The following is a 22,977-nucleotide window of genomic DNA, read 5'->3' on the forward strand; positions in this document are numbered from 1 at the left end:
TGCTGCTCCGCAGGTCTAGAATGGAATAAACGGGCGCAGCCAACGTCAACAACTGGTCTCGACCAGACGTGAGATCTCAGCGTATGGTAGGATGAAGCCCACGTCAGGATATATTGATAAATGCCGAAAGGTGCGGTGATCTCGCCCTACGCCCATTATTTGGGCTGCACCGCGTTGATAAATGAGGGCCAGTATCTCTATAGTCATTAAACCAAACGGGTCTTTCAGATTTTTCATATTCCATCCTGATTGGCTATGAATGGCTCCCAAAGTTTGCACGAGTCCTCCGTTTTGCACAAAATGCCTCAAATCATGAACACAGCATGCAATTTCCGTGAAATTTGGCACGCACATTCTCACTAGGCCGAGGAAGAAATGCCACTTGAAAAATATCAAATCAGCCTCATGGTGGCGCTATAACAGGCCGATTTGTGTTTTTACCTATAACTGCACCGAAAGTACTGACAATTGGAAATATGGAGTATTTCCAAAAAAGTAAAGTAAAGTAAAAATGCCTCAAAATTGTACTTAAGTACAGTACTTAACTCTCTCAGTGCCACGCCCCGAGATATCCCGAGTTTTTCCCGAGTACCCTCCGTGCCAGCACGAGAAAGTTTTTACTTTTGACTGTGGTCGCGCTATTCTGTTTATTTTTCATGATCACTTTCGCTTCCTGACTCCTTCAGACTCATTGGGTTCCGGTTTCATGACGCAGATTCCGTTTCCGGTTCTCATTTTTTTCCCGCGGTCATTTTTGGCCAGAATAGGGAAAGTCACGTTTTTTCACACGGTATAAAAAACGAACGGAGAGGTCCACGTCTACTCTCTTTGGTCTGGGTGACGATCAGTCATCGTAGTCGTGTATCGCATCGTAATTTAGCCCGATCAACGATTGTTGAAAATGTCAACATCCGGTTATGACCGGATGTGACGTGAGCCTGTTTGGGAGGGGGCGAGTGAGCCAGCGAGGTCATCAATGTGTCGATTTGTTGCTCTCTACTGGTAGAACTGTATTATGGGTTTAAAAACCCAATCAGATTATTTATTTGAATGAAAAATTACAACATTTAAAAAAACGCAAATTTCTGGCACTGGGGGAGTACTTTATGAAAATACTCTTGGCACTGAGAGAGTTAAGTAAATGTACTTAGTTACTTTACACCACTGCAGGTACTATCCCGGCCTGTATAAGTCGCTACTGCAGTGACAAAAGATTTCCTCCAGAAATGTTTCAACACATTGTGAGCTTGTAGATCAGCTATTTTCACCAAATGTTCACCTATTGTGAAAAGCACAGAATGGAAATGCTGGGATTTCAAGTGAACCCCAGATTCTGTGGATCCCCATGAGAGATTTGTCGACATCTGTCAACATTTACAAAAAGAATAGCGCATCCACAAGCTCACAACGCGTCGCACCGTGACACTGTCTCTGTTGGGTGGAAACCAAAAACTGTTACTTTTCCGGATTCAAATAAAAAAATAGCAAAAGATCTACAAGCTTGAGGATCTGCTACTTTTGATGCTTTTGTGTGCCGCTGATCAAGTAGAGCGTTAATGTACCGAAAAACACAACAAGTTAAAATATGGAGATAAGAGGTTTCTCCCCCGACAGCAACGATAAAATAGGTTTTTGGCAGTGGTGGAATAAGTACTCAAATTGTTTTACTTATCTAAAAGTATCAATACTGCAATGTAGAAATACTATGTTACAAGTAAAAGTCCGGTATTCAAAATGTACTTGAGTAAAAGTACAAAAGTATTTGCATTGAAATGTACTTACAGTAAGTACTGAAATTAAACATACTCATTTTACAGAATGTCCCCTTTCACAAGTTTCCAAATGTGTAAAAATGCTTTGAAAATAGCAGATCTACAAGCTCACTTTGAGACGCGTAGCCTAAACGCATAAGGCTGATCTGGTTAATGCATGTTTTGTAATGATAATCAAAATCTTCAAAGTAACTAGTAACTAAAGTTGGTGGTGTTAGTAAAAGTACAATATTTGCCGCTGAGATGTAGTGGAGTAGAAGTAAAAGTATTGAAAATTGGAAATACTCCAATGAAGCAAAAGTACCTCAAAATTGTACTTAAGTACAGTACTTGAATAAATGTACTTAGCTACTTTACACCACTGTTTTTTGGCAGCTTATATGTGGCTAGAACGTGCTTTGACAATTCATGGGAAACACGGCTATACTGAGTGACGGACATAGCAGGGTTCTGGGGTTTCGTTCAAGGACACGTTGACACATGGCTGAGGCAAATATTGAATCTGGAACCTTTCCATTATGAGCCTATCTCTCCAGGCGTGCACCGGGCCGTCACGTCCTCCAGGTTCTGCTGCAGCAAGCATTGCACATCGAACAGAGAGAGAGAGAGAGAGAGAGAGCCTCTGCTCCACTGCTGATCCGTTGCTCCTACATCTCCCCCGGTCGTATTTACTCAGATCCCCATCTGATCCCCAGTAGTCCCACAACTCCCAGTTACAGTCCCATTAAAGGCTCCGTTAAGCCCAAAGTCACATTTCTGATCAAAGACAACGCGCGGGGCAAATTTACATGCAGGCCAGGATGACACACATGAACATGTGCGCGCATAAACACACACACACACACACACACACACACACACACACACAGACACAGACACAGTCACACAAATGCCTGGCTTATGGTTCACATCAGGATTTGCTAGAAGCTGATCCAGTGAAATCCTGGTATTTCATGGAGAGGAGGAGGATTTGTTTTGCTTGTCTTCCCAGACAGGGCCAGACTGTGTTGCCATGCTGAGGAGTCCACATGGAACACATAGTAACAACACACTTTACTGCAGTGGTTCTCAAAGTGGGGTCCGGGGACCCCCCCAGGGGCCATTGAGAGGCTTCGTGTGGGTCCCTAGCAAAATGAGGAAAAGATTCATTCATCAGCCGTATTTTATATTTTGGCTTTTTGAAAATAGCGAATCTACAAGCTACAAGCTTGACTAAATACCTATAAATGTAAATGTGCTTAAAATGTTATAACTCAGCTTGCACTAGCTCTCTAAACTGTGTCCTCTCTATAAGCTATCATTATGTGCATGTTCTTTGGAACCTTTCAGGTGGCAAGGTGACCTCTGCCTATACTGCGGCTGTACTGCATTTACACATCACATTACCATGTGCTGTAGTCCCAGTGTTGCTGAAAGTGGGTCCCGGTGTCCCCCAGGGGTCCTTGAGGGGATCCCAGGGGGTCACCATAGTGGGTAGTATTTTGATTGCACTGATATACTAGAAGGTACAGACAATGATATGTGATATGTAATGTTATTATATAGATTTATTAGGGGTGTGCCGATATATCGCCCCGCAATATATCGCGATACATTTTCGTGACGATATGTATAGTTTTGGAAGAAAAAAAATATGGTTTTGAAAAACGATTTTTTTGTAATAATAATAATAATGCAAAAACAGAAGTATTTTTTTGCATTTGCTCCCCCCCCCCATATATTTTCATAAGCTTTCCCCCCCCCCCCCCACATATACTTTCATAATCAAAAAGTGCCATGTATCATATCGTATCGATGTCGTGAGCCCAATATCGTATCGTTTCATGAAATTAGTCACATCTGCACACCCCAAATATTTATACTTATTACATTGTAATGTAATAAGTATAAGTAAGTATAAGTGTGTGTGTGTGTGTGTGTGTGTGTGTGTGTGTGTGTGTGTGTGTGTGTGTGTGTGTGTGTGTGTGTGTGTGTGTGTGTGTGTGTCTGACATATACACACACACACACACACACACACACACACACACACACACACACACACACACACACACACACACACACACACACACACACACACACACACACACACACACACACACTCACACACTATGTTCAGCCAATGAGGCCACTGCTGATCCTAGCAGGGTCACCAAAAATGTCTTTCATATTAAGTGTCCAAAAAGAGTCAGCACCTTACAGTACTTAGGGCTGACTTGCGTTTTCTGCTGATTGCTCTTCTTTTTCTTCTTTTTTTGATAGATTAATCACACTCCAACTTTTCTTTCCCCGTCTGCATTTCTACCAAATCCTCATCTATGTTTTAGATAACATTCCAAAAAGGACATTAGGCCTACATGTGTTGCCATGGTGACATTATGATTTCACTATGACATGATGCACTACTCATAATCACCCCACAGGAGAGTCCTCACAATTAACCTCTTTCAACCTGGTGTCCCTATTTTTGGCATGGGCAAAAAGGTTGTAAGCAGTGGTGTACTTTGTAAGTACATTTACTAAAGTACTGTACTGTACTTTTACTTTACCTGAGGTTTTCCTATTTTCAATACTTATACTTCTACTCCATTACACCTCAGAGACAAATATTGTGCTTTTACTCCACTATTATTTGAAAACTTAAGTTACCAGTTACTTTGCAGATATAAATTGTTACATTATAAAACAAACATTAACCACTTTAGCCCTATTTCATACCTAGGCTATTTGAAAATAGCAGATCTACAAGCTCACAACGCGTCGCATTGCGACGCGTTGTGAGCTTGTAGATCTGCTATTTTCAACCATTTTAGTACTTTTACTTTTGGTACTTTAAGTACATTTTGATACCAATACTTTTGTACTTTTACCCAAGTGAATTTTGAATTCCAGACTTTTACTTGTAACAGAGTATTTGATACTTTTACTTGTAAGTAAGAAATGGGAGTACTTTTTCCACCACTGGTTGTAAGTGAAGAAGTAGGTTGGAAAGGCTTACTGTCTGTATATCAGCCGAGAATGCATGCGATCTATCCCTGTTACAAAGTGCTAGACCCCTGGGAGATGGAATGCTGAGGTGGAGCGTCAAACTTACCATAGCTCCCAGTACAGCACAATCTGCCAAACCCAAACTGTGCCGCTCACATGCTGAGTTGGCGGTGCCTGGGTTCGAACCCATGACCTTGTGATCCTGAAGGTGGGAGCTCTACCGAATGAGCTACCCAGAAGCATATAAATTGGCTATTTTCGCAATTCATCATGCAATGAAGTACTGTATATAGGGCTTGGTCATGGGACTTGGTTATGCTGTTATTTATCTGTCTATAAACACACTGTGTGTGTGTGTGTGTGTGTGTGTGTGTGTGTGTGTGTGTGTGTGTGTGTGTGTGTGTGTGTGTGTGTGTGTGTGTGTGTGTGTGTGTGTGTGTGTGTGTGTGTGTGTGTGTGTGTGTGTGTGTGTGTGTGTGTGTGTGTCATATATTATCTTGAGAACAGTCTGACCGATCGACTTCATGGCGTGTGTATCACAGATGACCAGTGCTGAGTGCCAAGTCTGTTGTCCAGATATAAACCCACAAATCTGTCTCTGGTATTGTGACCTCACAAAGCAATCGCTAGAGGCGCATGGTTCAGGCTGGCTTGTACCAGTTTATTAGCCACTGGTGACACAGTAGAATGTAAATGCTGTGAACTTGTACATCTGCTATTTTTGAATCATTTAGATTTTTTTAACACAAATCTTCTCTTCTGGGGGTCCCTGGCACAACATATTTTCATGTAATATGGGGGTCCGCGGCCAAATACATATTCATTTGGGGTTCCACGAAAAAAGTTTGAGAACCACTGCTGTAGGCCAGTGGTTCCCAAAATGGTGTGCAGAGACTTGTTTATAGGCTGCAGTACACAGATTAGAGTATACAGTGTGCTGTATCATGTTTCTGTTTAGATGTTTAGTCTATGGTCATTGGTGTGTTGGCTATGCTACAGTATGTGAGATACCCTTTGTTTATTACCCTGTGTAGTAGAGTGGGAGGAAGGGGATATCATGCACCCCCCCCCCCCCCAACCCCCGACCAGTCAGTGTTTCTACACTGGATTAGTATTACTTTTTTTACGAATTGATTAGCTATATTAAAAAGCTGTCAAAATGTCCCTTGTATTTTTATTTGTATCAAATAAGTGCAGCTATTATCAAAAAATCTATGTTCACAATATCACAGCCAATATTGCACTTAACTGAACAAAATAAGGTGTCTAGACCTATGTTTTGAGATAATTAAACTCTTCTCATTTCTTAATGTGCTCACATGTACCTGTGGCATGCTGGTGTGCAAATACAGTAAGTGCTGCCATTACAATATAATCAAATGTTTACCAATGTTTTTTTTAGCTGTCTGCAAACTAATTGCTTTCTTCACCAGTGTGTTCACAGAGGTGTCTAGTCTACTAACACCTCTCAATTAGTTCCAACCCACCTCCTCTGGGAAACTTTGTGGGAGCCAAATATAGCTTGTGGGATGTCTAATTAGCGGTTTGTGGGGGTGCTGAATCCTTTCCAACCATTAGTTTTTAGATTCCATGGCCATATCATTGTGGTGGACACATTTTGGAGTGGTATATTTTGATAAGAAGTCAAAAGGAAATCGTGTCCATGCTTGCGATGTCCAGAAATTAATCTATTACCATGGTGCAGTCCTGCAAGCTTTCCTCATTAGCATAATTTCCATACATCATGCAAAAAAATAAACCATTTAATCAAATTCATCTTGTAAAATAAAGAATGGCCACATAGTTCCCATATTATGTTTATTTTAACAGCAATAAACTGCATATTGGCCAATTTATATTTTCCACACCAGTTCTTTTCAGCTTTGATTGGCTCCCATGAAGTTTCCCAGAGAAGTTGGGTTGGAACTAATTAAGAGGTGTTAGTAGGACACCTTTAGTTAACACCTTTATGAACACATTGGTGAAGAAAGCTATTGGTAAATAATTATTTTTGCAGCAAGTTGCATTATAATAATTGGTAAAAATGTGACTATAATGGCAGAACTAATTTGCAGACCAGCATGGCACAGGTACATGTGATCACTTTAAGAATAGTTTCATTATGATCATTGACCCTCAAAACATATATATGTCCAGACACCTGATTTGTCAATTAAGTACACTACTGGCTGCGATATAGTGATAATAAATTAACTCTATAAACGCCATTGACTCGAAAACGCGTCAATTACTACTTAATCCACCCACGCCATTCACGCGTTTGACGCGTTGGATTTGCGTTCATTGTTTAATCTCTGATCGCGCTATGCTGCTTAAAATTCAATGTTATTCTCGAGTTCCACTTACTTCACCCATATCTGCATCCGGTTTCATGGCCTGGGTTCCGTTTCCGGTTTTTGATTATTTTCCCCCGGTCATTTTCGTCCAAAATAGGTAAACAAACGTTTTTTCACACGGTATGACGGACAAACGGACAGCTTCTCTTCTATAATCTATGGTCTGGGTGACGATCAGTCATCGCCGTCGTGTATCACATCGTAATTTTGACGATCAAAACAATCTGGGAGGAAGTCACATCCGTTTTCATGTTTTTCCCTGTCTAATCGCTCAAGAAGGGTAACAGTGACTCAAGGAGATGATCAAGCTATCATGTGCTGCTCTCTAGTGGCGGATTTGTGCTGCGTCTTTATAATGCAGTCTGATCAATTATTTTCATGAAAATTTTCAAAATATAAAAATAAAAAAACACGAAAATTGCTGGCAATGGGGGAGTACTTTATGAAAATACTCTGGCAGTCAAAGAGTTAAGGACGAAGGCTCTACGTCCTCCCGGTGGGGGCTCCTCGCTGGCAGCTGTGAGTCAATAGGATACAACAGCAGTGTCAACACACACATGTGTGTGTGGGGAGGAATCAATTGGCATAAGACTACATTAGGGCAAAAAGGGGGTAAAGAACAGCAACCAAAAAAAGTATATTACTATGAGGGTGTGCATGATAACCCTTTCTTCCCACTAGACTAGGGTGTTGAAGCACTTTGAGATTTGGAAATTTTTTAAGTGCATTACAAATAAAATCTATTATTACACTTATTAATATTTTCACGTCTGTTGAAGTTCAAAGCGATGCAACGTACACCTGTCATATTGAGGTGCCAGCAAACGACATAAGGAATAAAAAGAGCGCCACACACTCATCATAGCTTCCTATGCACAGATATATATTTAGGAGGTCGGTTATTTTTGTTCAGTTTATTGTGCGCCTGTGCGGCGACTCTTTCATGCTCTCATTTTCACGGTCGTTACACATGGTGTCCGGCCGTCATTCGCTCCAAGGGGCGAGTTGTTTAAAGTTGAAATTAAGTTTGAAGTTTAAAATTATTGAAGATCCTGAAGAGAGTATAGATCTGCATTTGCAAAAATCATTTCGAGGGCAGCGGAGCGCTCTCTTGTCTTCAGAGCTCTGGGAAGGCACAGATTGCACACCACAAGCTCAAGATACGGTTTGTCAATTTACATTTTGGGCATTTAGCAGACGCTCTTATCCAGAGCCACTTACAAAGTGCAAGATCAGACTAAATGACATAAACCCTTCTCAACAAACAACAGGCGTATATGATCAAGTAAACGAGTGCAAAGAACAACTGTTAAGTCTAGGATACCATTCGATAGCAGATGCATGTTAATTGGGATGAAGGTGAGGTCATATTAAGCTGCTCCTCAGCTGTATGTGTAACAACTCGTAAAAATAGATAATAAGAAACAGGACATTTAGGGAATGATGCAAGTCGGGAACAATGCAAATTGTGAATGCATGCCCCACCCGGTTATGCGACACCCATTTTCAGAGTACCCGTTGTCTGTGTCCCTTTTATGCCCATAAATGGAGAGCTTTGATGTCATTGAATTGGCGGTTCTGGAAAACTGGACCTCTGTATGCCTATTGGGCATATTGGTTGGATCAGCAGTTCTGTAAAACCACCCACCCGAACAACTTGACTGTGGGCACCGTACTCGCTCGAGGCCTCGCCGCGTTTGAAGTCAGTCGGTCCCATATATGGGCATGACCATACATGGCCATAGCTGTCGAATCGGCGGTTCTGGACAACCGCCTATCCAGTCTCGTGCATGCATGGCACTCTCTTGTGTCGTCGTCAGCAACGAGCGCACGCTGAATTTGAAGTCGTCAGTCAGACGGTCAGTCTCTCCTTCGGTCACAAGGGCCATCATTCATTCACAAATTGGACATTTACTGTATATTTGCATTAATGACATGTTGATGTTGAGATTATGGAAAATCGGAGGAAGATGCTTTATTGCAAAGTAAAAGAAAAAAAAGGGTGTAAATAACCAAAGTAAATAAGCCATCAAGTAAACACACATAGAGTGAACACAGGAGTGCTATCAGGAAAGGAGATGCCACTTCATGAGTGTGTCTGTGGGCCAATACCATTGAAAAGGAGAATAATATTTGATTGAAAGGGAGCTCTTTTGGATGCATTAACTGGACAGCTACTGTACATGTATAAAAGCGGCCTTAACCACCTTTTTGGTAGATGGAAACCATCACTGACTGTATTGGATGATTATTTGTGTTCTTTGTAGTTGACATAGATTATTCACTAAAATATTGTTTGGATTCTAGACTTCAAAGTCTCTCCAGAATGAACGATTATACCTCAGAACCACAGGGCCACACCCTACACTACAATTGTTTTTGTGTGTGCAATTATTCGTATTGCCCCCCCCAACAGATCTATGAGCAGTTTTACAATGAATCACTACAGTTACCACGCTTGTGTAGAAACAACAAAGGATCAATGCATGCTATGTAATCAGGTTTCCAATGTAAGAAAACAAAGAAAAGAAACGATACAAAAGACAAAAACAGACAAAATAGCAAAACAAACAAGCAAACAAAAAGACAGGTGACGGTGGGTCACCCGTTCAGCAGGAAGTGTAACTATCGGTCAGATAGCGTGTAACTATGCACACACTTTGTCCTCCCAGTGAAACTCCTCACTGGCAGGTGAAAATAAATGATGGTGACTTAACTTGTTTCGGAGGAGACACATATAGTTGTCTAAACCAGGGGTTCCCAAACTTTTCAGGCTGTGACCCCCCAAAATAATCATATTTGAACTGGGGACCCCCCACCCTGACAAGCACTTGGAATTGTAGACATTATTTATTTTGACTCGGTTCCACTTAAATATTTAGCTGAACTACAAGCTCACAACGCCTCGCCTCGCCTCGCCGTGCTGTGAGCTTGTAGTTCGGCTATTTGCACAATGTTTGCCTCTTAATTACGTAATATTTGACAATTTGACCAATGTGGTATTACAAAGGTCTTAAAAGTCCTTGTATTGTAACTTTATAAATGTGCAGATACCCTGTATACACTTATACTGTATGTTGGTTTGTTTATTGTTGATTTAGAAAACAATGTTGCACATTAAGCAGATCATCTGTAGCCTGGGACCAGACAAATCTGCCAGTGCAAAAACAAAAATGCCCTCTGCGATTTGTGTCTGGCACCGCTCCATTGTGAATCCATTTCCTGCTCCTGAAGTCTGGGGTGACCAATCAGGGCCCAGTATTCAAATATGGGAGACTGTGATTGGTAGTTGGTTGTAGGTCTAACCAATCGCGTCCAGAGCCATTGTTTTGAACCCGGACCCTTGGAAAAAAAACATCCTCATAGAGGCACCAGACTCATATCCACGCAGTGATATAGTTTAGCTACGCGAGGCTAAATCATCTGGGGACCCCCCAAAATAATTTAGGGACCCCCCCTGGGTCCCGACCCCCAGTTTGGAAACCACTGGTCTAAACCCTCCTCAAGACCAACCAAGTGGTAACCTCGGTCCCAGCCTCACTTATCTGCGAAAAGAAGAGCCTGGTCACGACCTAAAGCAGCGAGTGTCTAGGAAGTCCTGAGTGGGTAGGATTTCCGTCGTATGCGTTTCCCCCGGAAACGATATTTTTTTGACCAATCACAACACTCGTTTCATTCACGGAGAATGTTAACAGATTTGTAAAGCATCAACGTCATTTCCTTGGGCGGTACTTCCGTCAAATGCAACCGTTTCCGGTTCTTCACTTCCTAGACAACCAACATCCCAGGTCTTGCCCAGCGTGACCAAGTGGTCACAGTGGTTGGACTAAAAGGAGGAAATGGGTATTGAAATAATGACACATTTTGAGGGGGAAGACAGAAGAAAAGGAAAGGAGAAAAAAAGAAGATAATGGAATGAAAAGATTGCTCTGGTTGCTGCAGGTTTTTGAATCATCATGTTTAATCATCTTCCTCTACAGAAATGATTCAAATGACTCAGTTTTATAAAATTGCCATAGCACTTATCCAACTCTAGACAGAAAGTGAGGTGTGTATTATTTATCCACGTATTGAAATTAAATGCTATTTTTTTTCTGCATAAAGAGCACCAGTAGCTGCCGTAGACCTTATCAACACAGTAAAAGTAATAAAGCAAAACAAACAAAATTAATTTCAGCCAATTAGCCTGCATCATAGTAATGAATTGAATAGAACAGAAACTTCATTGTCTAAATGTGGAAATTTGTTTTGTCTTCATAGTGGTACGAATGACAGTATTTTCTTAGTGGCTTAGCCTTAACTGATGCGTGCGTGCGTGCGTGCGTGCGTGCGTGCGTGCGTGCGTGCGTGCGTGCGTGCAACATCAGAGTGACTTAACAAACCATTGTTCATTGTCTCATTTAAATGCATGTTGCTGTGCTTTTTTTCTTACTTTAAGCTAATTTTCGAAATTCCTGAAAATCTGTAGGAGATGTAATTAAAATATATAAACACATTCTGTTTTACAGGGCAAAGACATCACAGTGCCCTTTTAAACGTGCTGCTCAGCACTGGTTCGCTCAGGGCTCATTTGTCTCCTTACTGTATAATGATAATAAAATAATTAGGTTTCCATAGAGATTAAGGCTCTCAACCGGAGTGGAATGTAGCAAATACTGTAATGATTTAATGTCCAGAGTAGACAGGAGTCTGCTCTAAGCATTCCTGAGACATAATCCATTCATTCAGCATCTTCTGGCATTGAATCCTGTTATTTCAAACCTGTCCCATGCAGAAGATATTGGAAATCTGCACACTCAACTTCACAGGATCATTCTGCTTGTGTGTGCGTGTGTGCGTGCTTGTGAGCGCACGCAGTGGTGGAAAAAGTACTCAAATGTTTTGCTTAAGTAAAAGTATCAATACTGCAATGTAGAAGTAATCTGTTACAAGTAAAAGTCCGGAATTAAAAATGTACTTGAGTAGAAGTACAAAAGTATTGGTATCAAAATGTACTTAAAGCACCAAAAGTAAAAGTACTAAAATGTTTGAAAATAGCATATCTACAAGCTCACAACACGTCGCGATGCGAGGCGTTGTGAGCTTGTAGATCGACTATTTTCAAATAGCCTAGGTATAAAATAGGGCTAAAGCGGTAAATGTATGTTTTATACTGTAATAATTTATATCTGCAAAGTAACCAGTTACTAAAGTTTGCAAATAATTGTAGTGGAGTAAAAGTAGAACATTTGCCTCTGAGATGTAGTGGAGTAGAAGTAAAAGTATAGACAATTGGAAATACAAGTAAAAGTACCTCAAAATTGTACTTAAGTACTGTACTTGAGTAAATGTACTTAGTTACTTTACACCACTGCATTTGTGCGTGTGTGTGTGTGTGTGTGTGTGTGTGTGTGTGTGTGTGTGTGTGTGTGTGTGTGTGTGTGTGTGTGTGTGTGTGTGTGTGTGTGTGTGTGTGTGTGTGTGTGTGTGTGTGTGTGTGTGTGTGTGTGTGTGTGTGTGTGTGTGTGCGTGCGTGTGTGTTCATGCTTTTGTGCGTGGTCAGGATAATAATGGCACTGCATCCCAGGTATAGGCCCATAATCCCTTGGACAGAGAGAGAAAGAGCGAGAGAGAGACACACACTGCAAGGGAAGCGGAAGATTATATCAAGCACTTTCTCTTTATCTGTACGACCTTTTAATTTCCCCGTATCACGTTCTCAGGAGGTGCGATTATGCAGATCTTTATTTAGAAAAGCATTATTCATGTTATTAACCATGTTAGGTAGAAATGTTGGTCATTTAAACCGATTACTCTAATCTGATTACGGTAAAATTGCCAGCTCTTTAGTTCTGCTGTTACAGTTTCTGATAATCGCTCACACATACACAGACATACTACACACACACACACACACACACACACACACACACACACACACACACACACACACACACACACACACACACACACACACACACACACACAGTGCGTGCGTGCGTTCATCTCCGTGGCATAGTGGATTAGAGTCAGACACATTATCCCAGCTGTTCTACAAATAAACTGTGAGTTTCCTCTTGCATCGCTTACACATGTTTCCCTGTAAGCTTAAATAATATCTCAATGAGAAATGTCTACAAATATATTAATAAATACAGTCGCAGAGCGGGCTTGGTAGATGGGAACCATCACTGACTGTATTGGATCATTATTTTTGTTTTATATTTGTAGTTTTTATTATTCACTAAAATATTGTTTGGACTATGGACAGCAAATTACAATTCATTCATACATTTCACCTCATAATCTATAGAATTTTGAGACAAAAATGATAAGACCTCATCCTTTGTTGAAGTACATTATTTGGGCACATTTCCTTATGTGAGCAAAATGTTCTAATCTACGTCGTTCCTTTTCCTTTCTTGTCCAATTCCATTCTCCTAAGTCAAATTGATGGTACATTGTTTGCAGAGTTTGACCCTGGCCTTCACTATAGGCAGAATCGCAGCTTAATCCATGACTCCATGCCCCCAGGTACACGGGAAATAAATGAAGACATTTGTCAGAGTGAAATGAAAGAACACCAAATAAAGTACAGCTGTACTGCTCAATAATGCGCCGTCCTGCAGAGTTTGCTAAAGCTGTGTCTTTGCTGTCGAGCTTCCAGCGGCGAGGAATGAGTATTGACCAGAATGATTTCCTCTTAGACCCACAAGCCCGTTGAGGGTCTTTCAGTTGACTCTGATTGGAGAAGCTGTCATTCTGCAGACTGTGATTAGATTAGGCTCTGAGCCAGATAGAGGATAGCATGAGAGTCAGACCGTGGTGGAAAAGTACTCCATTTTTTTTACTTAAGTAAAAGTATCAATGCCGCAATGTAGAAATACTCTGTTACAAGTGAAAGTCTGGTATTCAAAATGTACTTGAGTAAAAGAACAAAAGTATTGGTATCAAAATGTACTCAAAATACCAGAAGTAGAAAGTACTCATTATGTAGAATGTGCCATTTCACAAGTTTTCAAATGTATACAAAATATTTTGAAAATAGCAGATACAAGCTCACAATGTGTCGCATTGTGAGCTTGTAGATCGGCTATTTTCAAATGGCCGAAATGTTTATAAGGCTGAAGTGGTTATTGTATGTTTTGCAATAATAATCAAAATCTACAAAGTAACTAGTAACTAAAGTTGTCAAATAATTGTAGCTGAGTAAAAGTACAACATTTGCCTCGGAGATGTAGTGGAGTAGAAGTAAAAGTACTGAGAAATGGAAATGGATTGTACTTAAGTACAGTACTTGAGTAAATGTACTTAGTTACTTTCCACCACTCTATATAAATATGATGTTCTTCTTCACGGCGATGTAGACGATACACATCTTCAGATAACAAAGTCTGGGCCTTACAGTGCGGCTGAAAAATGACTTCACAGACATCAAAAGATGCATCACAAACGGTTCTTCTTCTCCGTGCAGACAAGACCATGCAGGGATGCTCACTTTTGACTCTCAAGCAAAGAAAATAGTTCTATAATAAGACCCCACTCTCTTAACCCTTTCAATCCGGGAACGCATCTCTGTGTCATTTTTGGATTCCTTTGGCTATTCAAAAATAGCAGATATACAAGCTCATGAGCTTGTATATCTGCTCTTTTATTTAAATCATGTTCATTTTTGCAAATATTTGAATATTTTTTTAAAGCGAACATTTGTAACTCAAATCTTTGTTTCTGGGGATTCTACAAATGTCTACTAAATCCTAACAGTTAAAAAAAAAGCATGCTAAAATATAAGTGGTTCTCAAACTCTTTCATGTCAAGGATCCCAAAATGATATGTATTTGGCTGCGGACCCCCCCCATCTCAAAATATTTTGTTCCAGGGACCCCCCTGAAGCAAATATTTGAGTTAAAAATGTTTCCTTAAAAAAAAATATATATTCAATTTTTGTGCACACATTTTCACTATTTTTCTAAAATAAAATCTACAAGCTCACAGTGCGGCACTCGGTGCCACGCTGTGAGCTTGTATATCTGCTATTTTTGAATAGCCAAAGAAATCTTAAAATGACACCGATTCTTTCCCGGTCTTAATGGGTTAATTTGGGTGTTGGTATACTGTATACTTATCCCAGAGGATTCTGACACAAATAAAGCCTTCTCCAGTGGAGCACTCTGCTTTGTGACAGAATGTCACACTGCCTCATCAAACAGGGCAAAAAAAAGTCCAATTACATGTTTCAAAATAGAAAGAACTAGGACAGAAATAATTTCCCAAGTCCAGCCTCAAGTCCCGTTTTTCTTATTATGATGTTACTGTGGGTGGTTGAACACAAACACTGTGACGATATTCTTCATTGAAGATGTGCTGTGGGATCGGAGTGTCTGTGTTTAATGGCAGATATTTCATGAAAGCACAAAGGACAGGATATGCACACAGGACCTCTTGAAATAATCTCTTCAAACACAATGCTAATAGGGATTCTTACAAGAATATAACGTTGTCTTGAGCTTGTTTCTGCCTCCGATTGTACCTGGCATACATGAAGTATGAAAATGAAGAGAGAAATCTACAGTATCTTCACTTCCGTGGGACCGTATGCGTGATATACGGTCCACCATATACAGTAGCATTGAACTCAATTCATAGTATTTATCAGGTTTAAAAGTGATTGACTCTATTATCAGTGGTGGAAAGTAACTAAGTACCTGTACTCAAGAACTGTACTTAAGTACAATTTTGAAGTATTTGTACTTTACTTGAGTATTTCCAATTTTCAATACTATTACTTTTACTACAATTATTTGAAAACTTTGGTTACCCGTTCCTTTTTTGTTTTTGATTATTATTACAAAACATACATTAACTACCTCAGCCCTATATACATTTCGGCCATTTGAAAATAGCCGATCTTCAAGCTCACAATGCGTCGCATCGCGACGCATTGTGAGCTTGTAGATCTGCTATTTTCAAAAGATTTTTACACATTTGAAAACGTGAAATGGGACATTCTGCATAATGAGTACTTTCTACTTTTGTACTTTAAGTATATTTTGATACCAATACTTTTGTACTTTTATTCAAGTACATTTTGAATTCAATTGACTTTTACTTGTAACAGAGTATTTCTACATTGCAGTATTGATTAAGTAAAAAACGTGAGTACTTTTTCCACCACTGTCTATTATTGCCTGTATGCCTATTGAACGTAGCCTGGTAAACCCTCCCTCCGGAAATCTCATTTCTATTTGATTCCTGGAGTGAGTCTGGCATGAACCGCCTCTCTGCAATATTGGCTGTGTATGCCAAACGGCCGCGCCTATCAGCGTCGTCGCTCATTGTTCTGTGATTGACAGCTTACGTTGGCCAATCAGGTGGCGAGTTCTAGTGAGCCCAAAACACGAACGGCAGCCATCTTTTTCTTGTGCGGCCAATTCTCCGCTATTTTTTTACTTCAAAAAGCTCTCTAACTTCTATTTTGAGGCACGGAATTTACTTATAAGATATCGTTTGGATAGAATTTAGTTGTTTAACTTCATATATGTGGTCAATTAATCATGACAAAGCCTATTTAAAAAAAAATAATTAGAGAACCGGTAGGGGCGGGCAGTGACACCATTGTACCCGAAAAAGGCAACCCATTTTGGGTATGGCTGTCTCAAAAGTCCCGTCGCGTCACATTAAGACTGGTGAACTGCTGATTGGCTGAAGGGGAAAAATTATCATTGGCTGAAGGGGTTGTCAGTCAACGGTATTACTCCCGCCCAACTCCAGCACAGCCAATATTGCAGACAGGCGGATCAGGCCAGACTCACTCCTGAAATGAAATGGAATTGAGATTTCCGGAGGGAGGGTTTACCAGGCTATATTGAACGCACGAACGCACGCACGAACACACACACACGAACACACACACACGAACACACACACACACACACACACACACACACACACACACACACACACACACACACACACACACACACACACACACACACACACACACACACAAGATTATACAGTATTTAGTAGCCTACTCAGCATCATAGGGTTGAAATTACAGAGCCAGTAGGCGGGCTCTAGAGCACCACTGAGCAGTAAATATAAATCCAGCATATAGTCAGCATTTGCGGGAGAGTTAAGACCGCTGGCGTGTGTCCGGGAGCAGACGCTAATTCCCGGGGGAGACTCCCGGAACTTTGCCCACACATCCCACGGGAAGCATTCCTTTGTACAGCACTTTATTTACACCTCACACATACAATATAATATTTAAACGCACACACAGGCACCTGATTACGTTAAGCACACACGCACGCACACACACACACAATGTACATACTGATTGCAGCTATTTCTTATCTTAATGCTTGTTTCCTAATCATATCTCTGTTATTGTTGTTATTGCTATACTACAATGTTGTGGAAATGAAAAACAAGAATTTTTACTCTTGTGTATATGAGATGAAACAAACACCCTTTTTTATCTTGAAATAACTAATAGCTGTGGGTGGCTGGCTTGGATGTACAGTAGGTGGCTGGCTCGGAGTTAACTTGGACACTATAGCTTCTTCCTCTTCTTTCGTATATCATCGTCAAATGTCCAATGCAGTGTGGAGTGGCCACACCCTTGTCTTTGGTCCCACTTGGAAGAGGCGCCGGCCTCTGAAGGAGGTCTGTACACGGGACAGGTGGTGATTATGTGTTCTGTGTTCTGCTCAGGCTCGCCACACTCGCATGCTGCGCTGTCTGCCAGGCCCCACTTCTTCATAGTTGACTTGAAGCACCACGCGACCCCAGTACGCAGGTCGCAGACGGTTCAGCAGAGTCCATTGCCAGCGTGGTAGATGATGCCATCTCCCGGGTCACTGATTTAACGCTGGATACGTGAGGGTCCCGGCTGACTCCCCACTCCTGCTTCCAGGATGCCGCTAGCCATACGCTTATAGAAAAGTCCTCAGAGACAGAACGGAGCCGCCTTGTTGTGCGGGTGGTGAGTCTGTTTGGCGGTGCGGTTGTCGTTGTAGTGTCATGCAGGATATGCCGGTCATGTGGTGTTGATTGCTGAACTGGGGGTCAATGAACAGCATTCTCACATGAGTTCCTCATTTCCAGGTGGGAGAGGGAAGTGTTGAGGGTGAGGCCAATGGCATTGTCTACTGACCTGTTTTGTATGTAGGTTAAGAGCACAGGCAAATGACCATTTGCCTGCAGAGGCTGTGAAACAACCTTTTAAATCACTTTTTCAGCAGCCTGTGCCAAATTTAAAACGGAAAGGAAAGCACATTTCTGATCTGCTGCCGATCGGGAACGCACTTCCATGTTAAATTTGGCTCAGGCTTTACAAAAACAGATTCAAACTGTTGTTTCACTGTGGAATATCACAACCTATGATGAGGGTGCAGATAAAATTGTAGGACTATTTCCATGTAATAGTATATTTTTAGTTTTGTCCACAGTGTTGAGTGCATTAATGCACTAAATGCAATACTTTAATTGCCTGCAATGTTGCCAGAGCTTGCTTTCTGTCAGACAGGCAGGCATATTAAATATAGATGTCAAGTTGAGTGTAAAATCTATCACCAGTAATATGAACAACATACATCTATCATCAATGGATGTAGATTATTGACAGTGCATGAGAGGCTGATGAGAGTGTCAGACAGTGGGTATACATGTATGGATAAATCTAAGGTCAAACAACAGTGAGAGAAGAACAATCTATCAAGAGTAAAACATTGACAGCAGTTACCCTAAGCATCTGTCATGGTCTAGTGTACTGTATATGGTCTCTGTCGGGTGGAAACCTCCCATATGTCCAAAACTGTTACTTTTCAGGATTCAAATTCAAAAATAGCAACAGCAGCTTGAGCTTGTAGATCTGCTACTGTTGATGCTTTTGTGTGACATTGTAGTATGATCAAGTAGGGCCTTAGTTTACGAAAAAATTCTATGGAATTTGGAGATAAGAGGTTTCTGCCCGACAACAGCGATATCCCCAGTAGTCAGTAAAGTAAAGCAGGAGTCATTAATCCAAGAACAGAACAGAGTGGAGAGAGGCTTTGTTATGTAGCTTGATGGCCGCTGGCACAAAAAACTGACCTCTGTATCGCTCTGTATCTTTCAGCTAGCTACAGCATTCATTATGTTCTCCACCACTGGACCAGTCGCATCGCGACACGTTGTGAGCTTGTATATCGGCTATTTTAGCTATTTCTAAAATGGGCCTGAAGTGGTCACTTTTTTTTTGCCATTCTCTAGTTTCCAGTGGTGTGTTCTACCGTGTTACGCTATATACAGTACGTAGTGTGACCTGCAGAACATTTTTGTAGCCAAGCATAGCCATCCAAAAAACGTCAGAGAAAGCGTATCTGATCCACAGGAGGGGGCAGCCAAAAATGTAGACTTCAGTTCAAATAGCCTTTTTCATGTGATAATGTGGCGTCTGAGGTGAAGGCTTATGTGTGGCTATTGTCTTGAGGTGATAATGACCGCTGACCGTTGGAGTTTTGAAGTAATTCACACATTTACTACTTAACAATAGAGCGGTTATTTCATTCGGCGACCACACGCCATGTGCGCATGCGTGTGGGAGGGAATAATTATCGTATGCCCTCCAAAGAAACCTAGAACACACCACTGCTAATTCCCACTAAAGATGCCTCTGGTGCATGGTTCATCACGATAGCTGCCGCCTTCCTCCTCATCCTCCCCTCCACACAACCACCTCCAGATTGTCCAGTTTAACTCCAACCACAGAGCTACAGACAGAGTGTGCAGTTGTCGCTTGACAGGGCACCGCCACCCCCTGCCTCCCAACCTTTTTATCCCTGCGATAAGAGCATCAAACCCAGACTGCACTGTCACAACCAGAACTGGTGGGCATGTCTCAGAGGAAGTGCAAGAGAGAGAGAGAGAGAGGGATGGAGATGTTTGGGGGGTAGGGAGCGAGGGAGCAGGCGGACAAGAGAACAGGCTGGCAAGTCACTGGAGCCTGGCCGGCACTGCTGACAGCTTATCAGGTTTAACCCTCTCAGACCGAGAACGCATCTGTGTCATTTTAAGATTTCTTTGGGCTATTTTTGGATCGTTAAAATGCGTGCAAATCTTTGAATATCTTTTTTTCTGTAGCGCACATTTTTAACTCTGTTACAACTTTTGGGGGGTCCCTGGAACAAAATATTTTGAGATGGGGGTCAAAATACATATCATTTTGGGGGTCCTTCACATGAAAAAGTTTGAGAACCACTGATTATAGCAACATTAAAAAAAAAAAAAAAAACTAGGATTTAGAAGACATTTGTAGAATCCCCCCAGAAGCAAAAATTTGAGTTAAAAATGTTTGCTTTAAAAAAGACATATATATATTCAAAGATTTGCTCAAATTTTCACGATTCAAAAATAGCAGATCTACAAGCTCATAGCGCGGCACTCGGTGCCGCGCTATGAGCTTGTAGATCTGCTATTTTTGAATAGCACAAATAAATCTAAAATTGACACACAGATGTGTTCCCGCCGGTCTTAAAGGGTTAAGTATCAGGGGTTCTGTATAGCGAATCACTCTAAACACACTGACTGACATTATCTCTTATTCCCAGGAGCCCGTTTCTTTAGGATGAGGCGAGGCCTCCACTAACTTACACATTGTACAGCAGCTATGAGGATGCAGCTATAGCAGTTCAATGGGTTTTAATTGGAAACTCGAGACCTACTTTCAATATTAACACATCGGGTGCCAAACACGGTCTGAACCGTGTTTGCGCAGAGTAGCGGTCCGGTGCCGAACACGGTCCAGACCGTGAAATATGTCTTTTTGTTTTTTTCGTTTTTCTCCACACGGGCGGGGCTAGAGCAGCTCTGGGAGTACCCATTGTGATCTTGAGAAGGATAGGCCAGATAGATCACCGGAAACAAAAACATGGCTCCCATCCACTTCCTGTCTATTTCCTTCTTTAAAACACCTATATCTCCGAATCTGTTTCCGGTGGGGAAAACCGGTCATGCGCGATGCGCGATCCCCCCCCATTGTAACTCGCGAGTGAAATGTTATCGTTCCAGGCTGTAGCCAGGGTCATCGCGCAACATGAATGGATGTTTTTTTTTACATGGATTTGCTCCTCGTGGAGTCTAGAGCTTTAAACAGCAAAGCGCAGTCAATGGGGAGAATTCTGGCACCCAACGTAAGTTGTTATGAAAAAATGCTGGCACCTGATGTGTTAACTTAACGTAGAAACTGTTTTATATTTATTGATTCATTTTTATTTTGTCATTCGAATTTCTTTATTTCCCCCCCCTTTTTGTCCCTTTTTTCCTCTTTCTCTGCCATAATATTGACATGTTATTAACGTCATTAACACATGAGCCAGTAAGCATGTGCAACTGTACATTTACATCTTTCTTTGGAAATTGCAGTTCCTTTTCTTCCATCTGCTGTTTTAAGAGGCAATTGTTGTCTATTATTTGTATAGTGTAGTTTTGACAGGGTAAATAACCACTTTCAACCTGCCGTCTCTATTTTTGGCATGTCATTATAGTCAAGATTAAGACTGGTCAGAAATAGCAGATCTACAAGCTCACACCACGTCGTGATGTGACACGTTTTGAGCTTGTAGATTGGTTATTATCACTGTGTGTGCCATGAAGTATAAAATAGGTCTCAAGTGGTTAATGCTGGTTCCTTTGTCTGTTTGTGGGGCTTCATTGTGGCAGCCAGTGGGTGCACAGCAGGTCGTTGCATTGTGGGCCACATTATACTTAGCAGTGTGTGGGCCCGTTACAGATTGGTTAAAGAGGTGGTGCCATGGTTTTGCACTTTTTCTGTTTTTCATGTGTCTATGAGGTTGATAGAACTTCATTAAGCTCCCTGGTGGTGTTTTTATGGTGTTTTATGTCTTCTCTGACTATTTTGAGTTTCTTCCTGGAGGCTGAAACCTTGAGGGTCAAACGTGCCAATAGAAAAACAGCACTTTAATGACACAGTAAAAAATATACCCTCCCCCTCATTATCATAACACAACAGGTGAGGGCATGAGGAGGAGGAGCGACTAGGACAGGTGGGTGGTGCTAAGGTGGTGGAGGAGGTGCTAAGGTGAGAACCAGGTATACTTAACTAATTCCCTGCCTAGAACGACTAAAACTTCTGTCCTTTAAAGGGGTAGTTCACCCCCCAAATAACTTTTTTTCTATTGATTACTCACCCCATGGAGCCTTGAATTCATGGATATTTTTTTGTTTTTGTCGCATTCCGGTCCACTCATTTAAACATTATTTATTTTGTGTCATCACTTCCGATTTCACTTGTTTATCCTGTATCCTGTATGAGTTCTCTCTCCTGATTGGATACATTGGTATTGGTAATGTATACAGCTGGAGACACAGGGAGACTCCCTGTTAATGAACAAACATGCTACAGTATAGCAATGATTACTCATATAATATAATATATCGTTGCTGTCCGGCAGAAACCAGCTAACTCCATTTTGACGCTTTTGCATTTTTTCCCATAAATCAGTGCTATTAAACACCCTTTACGTCTGTGTGTTGGTAAAAACCAATGAAAAGTATTAAAAAGCGCTTCTGACAAAACCAGCTAACTCCATTGGATCCTCAAACTTTCTGCTAAACCAGCTAAGTCCACCAAAGGGGGTGGAGTTAGCTGGTTTTGCTGACTCCAGGCTCCACCCCCTTTTGACCTCCAACCTCATTGTGAGCTTGGAGGTCCATTCAGCTGTTCTTATCAATGATGAACAAAACCTCCTAACTCCACTTTTTTTCATTTCCTGAAAAATTTACATTTTGAAGTTAGCTGGTTTCTGCCGGACAGCAGAGATATATAAAATCTAATTAATACTTATTTATAAATCAATCAATCAATCACCACCTCTT

This window comes from Gymnoscopelus braueri, assembly GCF_963280865.1.
Source record: "Gymnoscopelus braueri genome assembly, chromosome: 1".
Taxonomy (NCBI): domain Eukaryota; kingdom Metazoa; phylum Chordata; class Actinopteri; order Myctophiformes; family Myctophidae; genus Gymnoscopelus; species Gymnoscopelus braueri.